This window comes from Sceloporus occidentalis, unplaced genomic scaffold (assembly GCF_023333645.1).
Source record: "Sceloporus occidentalis isolate IW3139 unplaced genomic scaffold, rSceOcc1.0.p SCAF_1, whole genome shotgun sequence".
NCBI classification, from domain to species: domain Eukaryota; kingdom Metazoa; phylum Chordata; class Lepidosauria; order Squamata; family Phrynosomatidae; genus Sceloporus; species Sceloporus occidentalis.
The window spans coordinates 91,234,860-91,251,120 of record NW_028316981.1 but is presented as its reverse complement, the minus strand read 5'-3'; positions in this window follow the sequence as shown (position 1 = coordinate 91,251,120).

The window sequence follows — 16,261 nt, the reverse complement described above, 5'->3', positions numbered from 1 at the left end:
ATCTGTGCACATATCTCTGTTGCATCAATGTGTTATTGAGTTCCTATATTGGAAGAAAGGTAGGATATAAGAAAATACTGTATATACTCATGTATAAGTCTAGAAATTTTAGTCAAAAAATTGGCCGGAAAAACCTGAGTTGACTTATCCACAGGTCAATGTAAGTACTGCACTAATTTTTATTAAAAAATGAACTATCCCCTGGTGAAAGGCAAGAGTGAAATCTGTCCTGGAAGCACTGACCCTCCTCTGCTTTCTCATCCATTCAGGCTTTAGTGTGAGCACCAACAGTTATGCCTGCTGGAATCTTGTAAATTCTTTGGCATTGTTTCCTTGCTCCATCCTTTAGATCCATTGTGATCCATTGTTACATGCCCCTAAGTTTTACCCTCGACTTATCCATGGCTCATATCAAAATCCATAATTATGGCCCCAAAACTTGCCCTCGACTTATACATGAGGTCACTTATAGCCGAGTATATACAGGCAATAATAATAATAATGCACAAGTGTGACTGAACTGTGAATTACAGAATGTACAGTTTTATATAGGTGGTCACTGGAGAAGGATACCATTTGAGAGGTATAGACAGGACGGGGCTGTTGAATATATAAAATGTTGAACAAATAAAATGTTTTAAAACAAACAAACATTACTGGATGGATTTCTGACTAACTGTACAAATATACCTAAATGTATGTAGGTGCAGAAAGATGAATGGTTCTGGCACATTGGTCAGAGAAGGATGGATTCACCACTTTATTTATATCCCACCCTTTCCCCTGAAATAGGACTCACGGCAGTACCACATAAGGCCCCAGTGCTCTTCAAAGTTTCAGCTGAAGTAAATCCTGCCTTCTGACAAGTTATACAGACAAATGTACTAATTTCAAGAATAGCTATGGAGGAATGGCAATGGAACAGGAACATTCTACCTAAAAAGCTGTTACCAAACTTTGGTCTCTAGGTGTTTGGGGTTTCAGCTCCCAGAAATCCTAGCCAACTTCCAACAGTCAGGAATCCATAGAGCTGAAGGCCAAAACAATTGGAAGATCAAAGTTTGGGAGACACTAAGAATGGTTCTCACTCTCCTATACATGTTTATACACAGGAAAGTCCTACTGAGTTCAGTGTTAAATATGCATTTGCTGTTTTGTGCCTCCAAATCATATTTGACTTATAGGGACTCTAAGGCAAACCTATCATGGGGGTTTCTTGGCAAGTTTCTTCAGAGGGGATTTAACATTGCCATCCTCTGAGGCTGAGAGAGTGGGACTAGCCCAAGGTCACCTAGAGGGTTTCATGGCTGAGCCAGGAATAGAAGAACCCTGGTCTCCAGAGTAATAGTCAAACACTCAAACCACTACGCCATGCTGCATACGATGATACAAATGGAAATAGGATGCAAATACTGGCTCTACTGTTTTTTAATGGAGTTCCCAATATTCTCAGAACAGTACAGCTTGAAGCTTATGGTCAGATTTTTTTATGTTACATTCATTGAACTCTTACACTCAGTTGAAGCAGTCTTTTTAACTGCATGACCATAGATTAACATCCTATGCAGTTCAGTAAGAAGTTTTCTTCCAACTTGGTGAAGTGTAATTTAGATAAAGTACTTTATTTCCTGTTTATTTGTATGTCATGGTTAAAGAGAGTGATAACAAAACCACCACCACCACCACCAAACAAATGCCCCTGTGCTCCAGATGCTAGGCAGAAATTGTTCAATTGTCTTCAGTTGCAGAGAGTCAAAGATCATACTTTTATTTCTGTTTATTAGCAGATGCTTTTGGGGAATGCAGTATACTATCCTATCTGCATGCTATTTTTTAAAAAAGTATTTGTCTAAATTGTCCTACATTTGTTTTTTGTGGGTATTTCGGGCTCTGTAGTCATGTTCTATAAGAGTTTATTCCTGACGTTTCGCCAACATCTGTGGCTGGCATCTTTGAGAATGCTAACCTGGAAAAGAGTGGGTGTGTATACACACACACACACACACACACACACACACACACACACACACACTGTCTGACCCTGAGTGAGGAAGAGTGATTCCCATGTTAATCTGTGTATTGTTCTGTTGTTGATGGCCTCCTCAGGTTTGGAGGATATGCAAAAGAGGATTAGTTTCTGCAAATTGGTGATCATTATTTGCTGGGAAAGCCCCTGACTCTGAGTGGTTTCTCATTTGCATTTGCTGAGTCCTGGTTTTGGTGTCCTTCAGGACTGGTAGCCAAACTGCCCATATGAAAGGGGCGTCCTTTCCGGACGCCCCCAACCTTAGGACGCGCGGAGCATGCACAAAATGGCGGCGGCCGTTGCACACGGCCGCCGCCATTACTACGTCACAACCGTGCCGCCTCTAAACAGGCCGGCACGGTTGTTACATAGTGGGGCCACGCGAGGGCGCTTAGTGTGCCCTTTCCACAGCCCCGGAAGGAGCTCCATTTCGGAGCTCCTTCCAGGTTTGCGTTGCTGGGCGCAGCCTTTAGATGGCTGCGCCCAGCGACACAGAGGAGAAAGGGGCCAAGCAGCCCCTTTTCCTCCTCCCTGCCGCCGCGGGGTGTCCTTGGGGCTTGAAGCCCCAAGGACACCCCTTTCCAGGCCTCGGGGAAGCGGCCTTTTGCCGCTTCCCCACGGCCTGTAAAGCGGCGGATCGGGGCCTCAGCGGCTGCTGCTCCAGCCACTGAGGCCCCGATCCGGTGGGGAAAGGGGCGAGTGCAGGCCGCCGCTTTTCGGCGGTCTGTAACACGCCTTTATTTACTTTGAGGGTTTCTTCTGTCTTGTTGAAGTTGTCCAGGTGTTTGTGGATTTCAATGGCTTCCCTGTGCATTCTGACCTGATAGTTGTTGGCATGGTCCAGAAATTCAGTGTTTTCAAACAGCATTTTGTGCCCAGGATGGTTTGTAATGTGTTCTACTACTGCTGATTTTTCTGGCTGGCCCAGTCTGCAGTGTCTCTCGTGTTCCTTGATTCTTGTTTGCAAACTGCGTTTTGTTATCAAGTCTGGAATTTTATAAAAATACCCCCAAAATCCCTATCCCAAAATGCATCTGTGGAGGTAATCAGGTGGCTCCTGTTCCCTGGCATCACTTGATCATAGAGGCCTCCAAGCAAGTTCTGCATCTATAGGGTGAAGTATGTCTCCTTATGACCCTAATGGAAAGGCATTATGGGAGCTGCCCCTTGGCTGCCATGATCTGAAAGCAGAGAGACCACGTAGGCAGCCAGCCTTAGTTAGGAGTTGCAAACAGGAAGATTCCTTCACACCTTTGAGACAGATTTATGACTGGGAGATGTTTCACAGACACAAGCCATTCCTGCAACAATCGTTTTCCCATGGCAGAGGATGCCTATGGATCAAGTGATGCGTAAATTTGGTTTTGCTTTGATGTAGGACAACAGCCTCCACTGACTACGTGACTAGGAACCTATTTAAGGTTCAGTTTTTCCTTTGTTCGAAGGTCCACGTTGTTGGCAGGCAGGCACTCTGTCAGTCTGCTTCTCCTGGCGTGGGTCCACGCACCCCTTTCCCCATTTTCCTTCAGTGTTGCTGCATCTACCTTGATTCCTAGGGAAACCATCTCAGGCAAGTATACAATTAGAAGGCCTTGTGTTCTCTTTCCACTTTTCCTCCCTTTCTTCTATTAAGTCTTGAGTGATTGCATGAGTGAATGTATGTGTGTGAGTGTGTCCCCCTGTGCATCAATAAACTAGCTTAAAATTCAAAGACTTTGCTTTTGCGTCAGTTCCTGGAAGTTCTGGTCCATTGGTAGACAGGCTGGGATTCGATCCGAAAAGGGTACTTGTAAGGAGCCCTATATTGGTGTGTCGAGCTAATTAATATTCCCCAAAATTTGAGCAGATATCCTTACAGTTTGGTGGTCCCTATGTAGACTTGTCCACAGCTGCATGGTATGTAGTAAACTCTTGCGGCTGTGAGAGGGTCTCTCTGGTGCTTGGCTGAGCGAAGCATTTGCTGAATTTACTTGGTTGGTTTATAAACCATTTGGAGGTTGTGCTTCTTCACCACTTTGCCTATTCTGTCTGTGACTTCTTTGATGTATGGTATAAGCCCTACAATTCTTTCTTCCCATCAAATTGTTAGATTTTTGGTTGAATGAACAGAGATTGTGTTACTTTTAGAGAGCCAGTGTGAAATAGGGGTATGAGCATTGGACTTTTGACTCTAGAGACCAGGATTCAAATCCCTGCTCAGCCATGAAAAACCCACTGAGTGACCTTGGGCAAGTCACACTCTCTCAGCCTCAGGGGAAGGCAGTGGCAAATCCCCTCTTAACAAATCTTGCCAAGAAAGCCCTGATAGGGTCGCCAGGAGTCTAAAATGACTCAAAGGCACACATCTACAGTACTACTACTTGTGTTACTTTTGGCCTTTTTTCTTGCTAACTATCAAGGCAACTTCTTATGTTAAAAATAAATCTGCTGTGTTCCTTCTCTCCTGCTTAGCTATTTTGCAAGAGAATGATGACAATTCTTGAGTTTCAAACAGTTTTCCCCCTTGTCGTCCAACAACAATCTTCCCGCCTGCTTGTGAACATGCACATCATTAAGAAGGCAGAAGAAAAGCCCATGATTCATGCCAGTGCAACATAATGAACAAATCGCACACACCTGTAATTTCTGCTTTCTTCTCATAACTATTCATGTCATTCTTAGACAAATAATTATTTCATAAGACAAAAGGCAAAGCAGCATAATTTTTCATCATCTTAGCGTGACATGGAAATGTTCCAGTCAAAACTGAAATGCCCTTGACTGTTGTGCTAAATGTTTGAATAACTATGACAGAGCAAGGAGACAGATACAGAGATAAAAGATTACAAATATTTAAGTGTTATATAAGCCCAACCTAGAGCTCCCTCTTTAGGATTTTGAGGGAAAAGAAAATGATCATGAGACTCAGCTGAGTCATAATCACAGCCAGATGATTTAACTTCCTTCAAGCAGCCCAAAGGGGACCAGCAAAAGGGTTTCCAGAGGGCCAACTGCTGGTTGTGAGTTGTTTTATAACAAAAATGATCAGCTGGGAAAGCAAAAGTAGCATATGTGTCTCTAACTTGCCTGTCAGTTTATGGCGACACCATGACTTTCATAGATTTTTCTTAACCAAGGAATACTTAAGAGGTGGTTTTGCCAGTTCATGCCTCTGAAATATAGTCTATGGCACCTGGTATTTGTTGGTAGACTCCCATCCAAGTACTAAATCTCAAGTCAAGTCCTTGCAAGATACTTTCACGTTGAGTCTTAAGTCTGGGAGCCAATTTTAACAGCAAACGGGAGATGTTTCTGAGGGTAACAGCAAACTTGTTAGACAACTGGCTTGAGGCAGGACCTGAGGTCTGCTTGGCAGCCTGACCCCATTGCACATCAGAGGAGCCTTCTAAAGCTTTTGAAAAGCTTTAAAAGGATCCTTCCACCTCAAGCTTGTTGCCTAACACATTTGCTGTGCCCCATGGTCTGAGAGTGGATCTTGCCTGCTACTCAAATTATGCCAGCAAATTGATTGCTAAATATATACAAATAACAAATTAAATTGAGTCAATGTGTCATTTATTGCTGAGTCAAATCCAAATAGTCACCAAAACGACTTGAGTCTTGAGTCAATTGAATCATCACTGGTATTTAAGCCCAAAAAGTGGGATGTTATGTCAAAATAGAATGTGAAACCATTTAGAGTGCCTGGATGAAAATGACTGGGGACCCTTTCACATTACACACTTCACGAGTACTCAGCAATTGGCTTACTGATTGTAAACTGCTTAGAGAGAACTGAGTTCACTATTAAGTGGTATAGAAATATAAATGCTACTGCTATGCTATTGCTACACAAGTGTAGCACTGTAATGCCACTTTAACTGCCACGATTCCATCCCATAAAGTCCTATGACTGGCCATTTAGCAAGGAACTTTTAGAACCCATAGCCAGAGAACTCCTCTGGTGCCTCTGACCAAACTACACTTGTCCCTCCACATTTGCGGCTTTGACTTTTGTGGATTTTATTTTTCATGGATTTTATTAATATGTTCTCTCTATGTCCTCCAGTGCAACTCTGTGATCAACTTTAATCAAAAGTCACACTGAAGGATCTAGAGATTCCTAAAGAGAACACTCCACTAGGCCTTTGTAGCTCCTCCAGCACAACTCTATGGTCAATGTCTAGTAGATGTTGACCACAGAGTTGCACTGGAGGATGTAGGGATCCCTAGAGAAGTGTGCTCTCAGGTAAAAACAGTGTTTTTGTTATCTGTGGTTTATCCACATTCACGGGGGTCCCGTGCCCCTAACCCCAGCAAATGTGGAGGGACAAGTGTACATGCAAAATGCAGGATTTCATAGAATGAAACCATGGCAGACAAAGTGAAACCATAGAGCTGTAATTCTGTAGTGTGAAAATGCCCCTGAATATCCACAACTGAGGTGGAAGGGCATGAGGGGAAATGTGTCTGAAGCAAAAGGGGGTGGTGGTAGGCAGGGGGAATTTCCATTCTCCTTATCTCTACATCTCATATGTTTTAGATTTCACCTGTACATGAACAAGTCAGACACATGAGAACCACCATGGTGTAGTGGGTACTTACTGGTGTTGGAGAGCAAACTTCAAGTTCTCCTTGAGCCACAATATTTTCTTTGTTCTAGCTTCCAGCCAATGTGTCTTGCTCATATCTGTACAGAAAATTACGTGGATCTCACTCCTCAGTAAATACAGGGCTACAGATGAAAGTACCCATTGCTTGACCTGGGTCAATCATTATTTTTTGACTTGACCTACTTTACAGGGTCGTTGTGAGGATAAAATAGGAAAACGGGAAAAAAGACACATAGGCCAATGTGAGCTCACTGGAGGAAAGGTGGTATACAAATGTAAAAATAACAATAAAGAATACATTGTTGTGAGTCAAGCTGTTCACCTTCCATCCCAGCAAGATAGGATCAGTAAAGAAAGACAGCAAGACTGCTGTCCATGCAAATACCTATAACCTCCACACTCCAGAAGAGGCACATCAAATACTCTGAGCTGTAGATTCACTAGCACACACATCTCAACTATTCAAGATCTCAACTGCTGTAATATCTTTATTAGGTCTGCAAAATAGGTACAAAAATCTCTGTGCAAATTTTTTTTTGGGGGGGGGGATGGTTGGCATAATAAAGGTATTACCACAACATGGCCTTTGGAGTTTATCTTATGGGTAAGCCAGCTACTTGTGCATGCATACACCTCAGTAATGAATTCAAATTTTAGTTAACTCCTCTCTTTATTCTAGTAAAATTCAGAGAAATTCATTTCTATGTAAAGATAGGATTGCACATTTCTCCACAAATAAGGCTGCCACCATTTCATTTCATGATGCTTTCTTCTCTCATTCTTTCTCTCTTTCTCCCTTTCTACCAGTCTTGTTCTTGTGTCCTCTTTGCCCAGCGCAGAGAGAAATTATTGTGGAGGGGAGCATCAGTGGGTAAATTTGAGTGAGTCTGAATTTGAGTTTGCAGCAGCACTAAACTAATAAACCAAGTGTCAACCATACCACAGTCAGACAACCAAAAGATACTATAATGTGGGTGTGGGAATCCTGCACCTCTCCAGATATTGTTGAATTTCATGTCTTAGCAGCTCTCACTCTTGGCTGTGCTGGTTAGGGCTTCTGGTTATCGCACTCCAACAATACTTGGAAGGCCAGTCAGTTGCCACCCCTGCTATATTGGGAAGGACCATATAAAACAGATGGCAGAAAAAGAGGATTTTAGGATATTTTATCCCGACTTTGAGAAAGAACACTAGTCTTTACTGGGTGATATCTGATTTTCTTAGTAAATAGTTAATAGCCCATCAACGGCTATTATGCCTTCTTTGTGTGATTTTTCCAGACAAACCCTACCTAACGGAAAATATTACAGTATAGGCAAGACATATACAGCCCTTGATAGTTAGATGGTAGTTAATTTCTCCATAATTGCAAACCTCTCAATTTTCTCCTTCAAAATTCTCTTTAAAATGTAGGAAAATGACTGTGCAGGTACTGGTGAAACTTTCTTACTAGGCCCCAGAGACAGAAGGAAGTGAGATAAAAGGTACTCAGCTGAGTCATTCCCAGCTGAGCAAGCTTCCCTTTAACAGCCTCCAACAGAGTTTATGAAGTAAACAGTAACCTTTGGGATTGTTTTTAACTTCAGAAATCTCTAGAAAGAGAATGATGTCATCAGAACAAATATTAGAGGGGGGGAAACCTAACATTTTCTTAAGAGAATTCCTACTCAGTAACAAAATAGGAGGTGATGACTGGAATCCTAAGAGCCAGTGCAGTGTAGTGGTTTGAGCATTATGGAGACCAGGGTTCAAATCTCTGCTCAGCCATGTAAGCCCACAGAGTGTCATTGGGCAAGTTATTCTCTCTCAGCCTCAGAGGAAGGCAATGGCAAATCCCCTCTGAACAAATCTTGACAAGAAAACCCCATGATAGGGTTGCCATAAGTCAGAAACAACCTGAAGGCACAGAACAACTGGGATCCTAAGCAAGTTTTCTTTCTTTCTTGTTAATGGCTGCCAAATTTTCTTCAACCCATGGTGACCCTATGAATGAGAGACATCTAAGTCACCCTGTCATTAACAGCCCTTTTCAGGCCTTGCAAACTCAGGGTTGTGGTTTCCTTGACTCATTTATGTCAATCTACCTGTAATGTGATTTTCCTCTTTTTCGACTGCCTTTCCAACTTTCCCCATCATTATTGTCTTTTCTAATGAGTCATTGTGTCTCAATATATGTCCCATGTATGGCAGCCTCAATTTAGGAATCTTGGGCCGGGTACATACCTTCTTGAAGGTCTGGGCTGGCAGCGGCGGTTTTTCCGCTGGAGGGAAGCTGCAGCCACCAAACCGCATGGCTTCCCGCCAGCGGAAAAAGAACTCGCAAAAAGCAGGTTCTTTTTACGCCGCAGTGGCAGTGTAACAAGTGCGCCACTGGTGCACTCGTTACATAAGTGCTGCGCGGTGTCGTGCGAATGCCACGTGGTGCTTACGTAGCAATGGCGACGCCCATGTATACAGGGCGCCACCATTGTTATGTTGCCATGATGTATTAGGATTAGGGAGCGTGTACATGGTGCACGCTCCCTAACTCTAATGCTGGTGCTGGTACGCCACTTGCTGGTGGTTTGTACCACACCTTGGCTTCTTAGAAGAGTTCTAGCTTGATTTGCTCTCAGGTTTGATTTGCTTGTCTTTTTGCCAGTCCATGGTATCTATAGAACTCTCCTCAACATCATATTTCAACTGTATTGACCTTCTTTCTATCTGTTTTTTTCACTGTCCTGCTTTCACATCCATATATAAAAATCAGAAATGCTATGGCATGGATTATCGTTGCTTTGATATTCAGTTATAAACATCTCTTGCACAGCTCTATATTTGGAGTACTAATTATTCCCACCTTTGCATTATGGCACTTTTTGGTTCCTTGACAGCCCTTCTGATGTCTGAGCTGGAATAACCATTAGCCTGTAGAGCCCGGTCCAGATGCTTCAGTTCATCTTCCAAGAAGTGGGGTGCGCAGATGCATTTTGCTCGGTCTGTCAGTGTTTTGATTGTGCCTCTTTTTTGTTCTGGGTGATGGTTGGAGTTCTTGTGCAGGTATCGGTCTGTCTGTGTGGGTTTTCTGTATACTGTGTGACCCAAACATAGGTTTGGTTTGCGGATGACTAGGATATCCAAGAATGGCAGTGTTCCTTCCTTTTCTTTTTCCTGCCATTCTTGGATGTCCTAGTCATCTGCAAACTGAACCTACGTTTGGGTCACAATCAAAACACTGGTAGACCGAGCAAAACGCATCTGCGAACCCCACTTTTAGACGATGAACTGAAGCATCTGGATCGGGCTCTACAGGCTAATGGTTATTCCAGCTCAGACATCAGAAGGGCTGTCAGGCCCAGGAAAACCCAGAGGAGTGAAGACAAGCAGCCACCCAAAGGGAAGGTATTTTTACCATACATCAAAGGAGTCACAGAAAGAATAGGCAAAGTGGTGAGGAAGCATAACCTGCAAATGGTTTACAAACCGACAAAGAAAATCCAGCAAATGCTTCGCTCAGCCAAGGACCAGAGAGACCCTCTCACAGCCGCAGGAGTTTCCCGCATACCATGCAGCTGTGGACAAGTCTACATAGGGACCACCAAACGCAGTGTGCAAACAAGAATCAAGGAACATGAGAGACACTGCAGACTGGGCCAGCCAGAAAAATCAACAGTAGCAGCACATGTTACAAACCATCCTGGGCATAAAATACTGTTTGAAAACACTGAAATTCTGGACCATGCCAACCACTACCATGTCATTATGCACAGGGAAGCCATCGAAATCCACAAACACCTGGACAATTTCAACAGAAAAGAGGAATCCCTTAAAGTAAACAAGGTTTGACTACCAGTCCTAAAAGATAGCAAGATAAAGATTCTGCAAATGCAAATGAGAACTCTCCCAGCAGACAATGAGCACTATCAAGCAGACATTAATCCTCTTTTGCAGACCCTCTACCCTGAGGCCTGCCATCAGCAACAAAAACAATATACATGCAAATCACTCCTGCCTTTCTAGGTCACACAAGTCCTTTCCAGGCAAACATTTTCTGATGATGCCAGCAAATGTCAGGAAGAAACTTTTCTAGAACATGGCCACATAGCCCGAAAAACCCACAAAAAACTATGGATGCTGGCCATGACAGCCTTCGACTTCGCCTTAAAGGCTGTTGTTAAGGATACAGAAGCATCTCCCTCCTTGTTGTTTTCTAGAGTGTAATTTAAAATTTCACTCATTTTTGTCAGTCTCACTAGGATCTTCCCAGTTCTTGTTGAACAAGTGAGAATGATAAAATTCCCTCTTTTTTTTGATGGGGGCAGGATGGGGGGAAGAGTGGTGCACAGTTGTCCTCTGGAAATAAGGCTGTCTCCTCCACAGCGTAGTATTTCTTAGTTTCTATATAGGAGGGCTTATACTATAGCAAGGTTGGGCAATTTTTGGCTCTCCAGATATTTTGGCCTGTAACTCCCATCAGCCCAGCCAGCACAGCCAAATGGTAAGGAACTGTGGAAATTTTTATTTTATTTATTTCAAGGAATTATGTCTCACTTTTCTCTGGCAAATGGGATTCAAGGTGGGAATTATAGCTCAAAACCACTGTGCTTGGTTAGTGGAAAAGGACTGTGAGGGACTTGCAAGAGGTTTAGTGGGACAGAAAAAAAGGAAAATAAAACACATGGGGGAAAAATGGCTAGGATGGCACCAGACAGTGATAAGAATCAGGAGCCAGAATTAGAATTAGTAAGAAGGTGGTTGATTAAAAGGGCATCTACTCTGGATGATGTCAGATCAGGTTATTCGATACTGCATATTTTTAGTCAAAGAAAAACAAAGGGAACTGATTTTTTTTACTCTGAAGTTTGGGATATTGGTTGTTTCCTTATAAATCTGATGTGAGAAGTCCTGCCTTTTTGGGAGTATTTAAGCTGTGTCTCAAACTGTGTTCTACCTCTATACTTGTAAATATACAAAATGCTGATAAGCTTCCACTAAACTTCTGTCAGACAAAAAAGTAATGGTAAAGCACTCTATAAGTCTCACATTGCCTCCAAAACCAGACTAGGAAGAGATAACAGCTTCTCTGGACATCCTTTCATTCATGTGAGGTTGACTGTAGAGTTGGAAAAGAATAATAAGCAAAAGGAAAATTTGAAAATACCTTTTCATAAAATACCCTCTTTCTTCCGTTGCTCAGAGAGTCTTGATGACCAGGAGGCAGTACTAATTGGTTTTATCTGAAAAAGTAGTGTCATACAGACATACATATTTGAAATGCAAGTTAGATACTAGCTTCTCTCTGGCAAAGGCCATTACTTTTTCACTGAGAAAAATCAACTTCATAACAAAGTCCACTTGATATTTAGCATACCTGGCAATAAAACATGAGAGCCATTGTGGTGTAGGGGTTTGACTATTGTACTATAACTCTGGAAACCAGGGCTTGAATCCCTGCTCAGACATAGAAACCCAGAGTGATCTTGAGCAAAGAAGGCAAGGGCAAACCCCCTCTAACCAAATCTTGCAAAGAAAACCCATGATAGGTTTGCCCTAGGGTTGCCATAAGCAGGGACGTAGCCAGGATTTTGGGAAGGGGGGGTCCAGACTAAGTGCCACCATTATAATGGGGCTTGAGTGCGGTGGTGCGGCAGCACGCACCATTCATTTTATCTAACGGAAGGGGGGCCTGGACCCCAATAACCCCCCCCCCCTTGGCTACGTCTCTGCCATAAGTCAGAAACAACACACAACAACAGGCACACAACAACAACAACAAATCGTCCAGAACATACATAGCATTAGATTAATCTAAACTTTATTATTTCAACTGGCTTAAAAGAGCTTGATGCTGGACAGAATTGGGTTGCACATCACTGGTGTGCCACTTTATCTCTGTATTGCTAAGAAATAAGAGTAAAGAGGAAGGTTATTAGCATGAAACAGAAGCCTGAATCCCCATTATCAGCCTTCAGTTACCTTGATGGTTCAGATAGCATGTTTTGTGAGCTGCATCTTTATCAAGCCAGTTTGAGAAGCATGCCAACCGTATCTGAGCAACACATTGTGTAGTCAACAGCCCTAGGAAGTCTGTAAAATGTCATCTCTAATGTCAGTAACGTTTTTACTGCCATCTGATTCGGCTCTAGTAGAGAATGTCCAGAAGAATACATGTACAAGTTAGACTCAGCTAACCATGCAATGCATGGAAATAAAAAGAATCTCCATTAATGCAAAGGATGAGAACATATTAATACCTATTTCTGCAAGTTTACATATATTATTATTTTAACAAAAGCCTTGGTATCAAAATCAACTGTCAGCTGCTAGTGGGTGGAGAAGACTCAGCAATTAATTCCCAGGTGCACCTAATTTTATTTCTAAAAATATAATACTGACATCTGGGATACTAACCAAATGCGTATTAATCTAGTAATTTGCAACTCTTGCTCTACAGCTTGTTAAATATGATCTGTTTGTTATCTGCTTCCTGTTACATCTAAGCATGTTTGCTTAGAAGCAAGTCTCACTGAGCTGAAAGAATGGTTGTACCATCATTTATATTTAATTACAACCTTTTAATTATTCTCTTCACTCTATTTGAATTTCAGGGCAGTGCACAATGTAAAATTGTCCAACAATCCACAGCATTTACCAAAAGTTTGAAAGAATGAGAGCATTACAGATCATTATAGGACATACATACAGAGCCCTCTGTGAGCTCAGTAATCTGAAATTTACTATTCTTTTATATAGATTGGCCTATATGGGTTTCATCGGATGGTATGAAGACATCCCACACAGAATCATGTTTTTATCATTTTAATTGAATCCCAACACACTTTCCTCCCTTCACGTCCCCCCTTATTTATTTAGTTGTTCATGTAATGTTATTAAATTATAATTAGTAAATTAGTGAATTATAAATATTGTTACATATTTTTTTAAAATCCTTTATCTATATACAGTCCACTCTCTGTATCAGATGTAACCATCTGCAGACAGCAAGCCCCTGTTTTTCTTAATGGTGGTGTGTGCACACCATTAAGAAAAACAGGACTTGAGCATGCGTGGATTTTGGTATCTGCTGGGGGTTCTGGAGGTCTGACTGTATTGGTTGTACTGGTTGTTTTTAATGATACTCACTCCTGGGTCAGACGGCTTGAATTGTAACCTTATACTGTACTGAGATCTTGAACCAGCACGGTATAATGGTTTGAGTATTGGGCTATGACGCTAGAAACCATGGTTCAAATCCCTTCTCAGCACATGGACAAGTGGCCTCAGAGGAAGGCAAAGGCAAATCCTCTATGAAATCCTGTGGATGAGACATATACAAGACCCCCCTGTCCTCCACTGCTTTGCTTAGGTTCTGTAATATCAGGCCTGTGGGCTCTGACTGAGTCTATCCATCTGCCCTGCAGTCTCTCTCTTTTTACAGTCCTCTACCTTTCACAGCATTATTGTCTTTTCCTATGAATTATGTTGCCTTATTATGTGGCCAAAGTACAACAGCCTCAATTTCCAGGGAGATTTCTGGCTTGATCTGTTCTGGGACCCATTTGTTTGTCTTCTCGGCCACCCATGATGTCCTCAGCACTGTTCTCCAGCAACACATTTCAAATGAGTTGATCTTCCTTCTATGGACTTTCTTCACTGTTCAGCTCTCACATCCATACATGGCAATGGGGAATGTGATGTCTTGGCCTGTCCTCACTTTGGTGTCTGTTACTCTTTAGGAGCTTATCCAGTTCTTTCATAGCTGCCCTTCCCAATTGTATTCTTCTAATTTCTTAACTGCAGTCTCTCTTCTGCTCAATATTTAATCCAAGGTATGAGAACTCCTTGACTATTTCAATTTTCAAGTTATCTAGGATGAAATCATGAAGATCATTAGTAGTCATTGTTCATCAGAACCATATCACACTACTGTATATAGTACATACAGTGGTATCCACTGGGGTTTGATTCCAGGACCCCCCATGAATACCAAAATCCAGGGACGCTCAAGCTCCATTAAATACAAAGGCATAGTACAATGGTGTCCCTTATATAAAATGGCAAAATCAAGGTTTGCTTTTTTGGAATTTATATGTTTTTGGAATATTTTCAATCTGTGGATGGTTAAACCCATGGATAAGTATGGTTTTTAACACCTTCGCCTAATAAAGAAGCCAGTGGAGCTTTGAAAGCTTGCAACATGTACTTTGTGCATTTTAGTTAGTCCCATAAAGATATTGCTGTTTTGTAGATTTTGGATGATAATGCATCCATTTTGCACAGCCTAATTCTTAAAGAGAGCCAATGTGGCGTAATGGTTTGAGCAATATGACTCTGGAGACCAGGGTTCGAATCCTCCGCTCGAGCATAAAACCTGTGAGGTGACCTTGGGCAAGTCACACTCTCTCAACCTGAGAGGATGGCATTGGCAAACCTCCTCTGGAAAAATGGGCCACAAAAAACTTTATTACATATGTCTTTATTTGTTGTATTTATACTCTGCTCTTCAGCCAGAAAGGCTCTCAGAATAGCCTACAGATAGATGTATTTGTACTTATAGAACATGGCCATATAGCCTGGAAAACCCCACAAAAGCTTACAGATGGTCAGTTAGGCATTTCCCTGCCCTCAGGCTTACGATCTAAAAAAGACATGGCACAAAAGGAGAAAGGCATGGCAGTGGGGAAGGGGGATAAGTCCAGCAGCGCTTCTCTCCCTCTGAGGCCTGGGCCATGGCAGAGGACCCATGAGAGGGTCGCCATTAAGTCAGAAATGATTTGGAGGCACACAACAACTATTACTACTACTTCTTGGAGGCCTTGTTAGCCAGGGCCCTCTCCTCTGGAGCCTGAGCCAAAGAGCTGAAGCTGAGGCCAGGCAGAAGAGCCTGGAGGCCTACTCAACTCCAAGCAGCCTGAACCAAAACAGAGTGAGTCAGCAGCAGCAAGTCCAAATGGAGCGAGGAGGAAGGCGGCGACAAATGGAGGCTCCACCTTGAAGGCAAAGGCCGCCCTTCTTGTTGTGGAAGGAGAAGGCAAGAGGCTCCGACGCTGGGGGAGGGCTTCCTCCATGATGGGAAGGAAGGAAGGAAGGAAGAAGTGCTGAATAACGCTGACACGCCGGATTTCATGAAGGGACTCCCCCTTCTCCCGCCTTGGCCTCTTGTTTCCCTTCTCAGCACAAACCAAAACACAGGCACAGGCTGCTCCACTCCTCGGCAGTCCCCCTGCCATCTTCTCAGAAATTATTATTATTAGCAATAATAATAATAATAATAATAATAATAATAATAATAATAAAACTTTATTTATATTATCCTCATCATTTTGCCCTTTCCCCAAACTGGGATTCAGGCTGCATCCACACTGGAGAAATAACCCAGTTTGGTACCGCTTCCAACTCTTGTGGTTCAAGGCTATGGAATCCTGGGAGTTGGAGTTTGTTGTGGGGCCCAGAGAGTGGCCCAGGCAGGGCCCAAAGGACTCCAACTCCCAGAATCCCATAGCTTTGGAGGTTGTCTGAGGAAGCCTTGCCACTATCTCATGGCAGTGTCGCACTAGACTCTTTAAACACTACTGACCCACTTCAGCTTTCTTTATAGATGGCAGTGGCCCCAAATTGTGCCCTTGAAGTGTGCCTTGCAGTTGCAGGCATCTAAGGCCTCCAG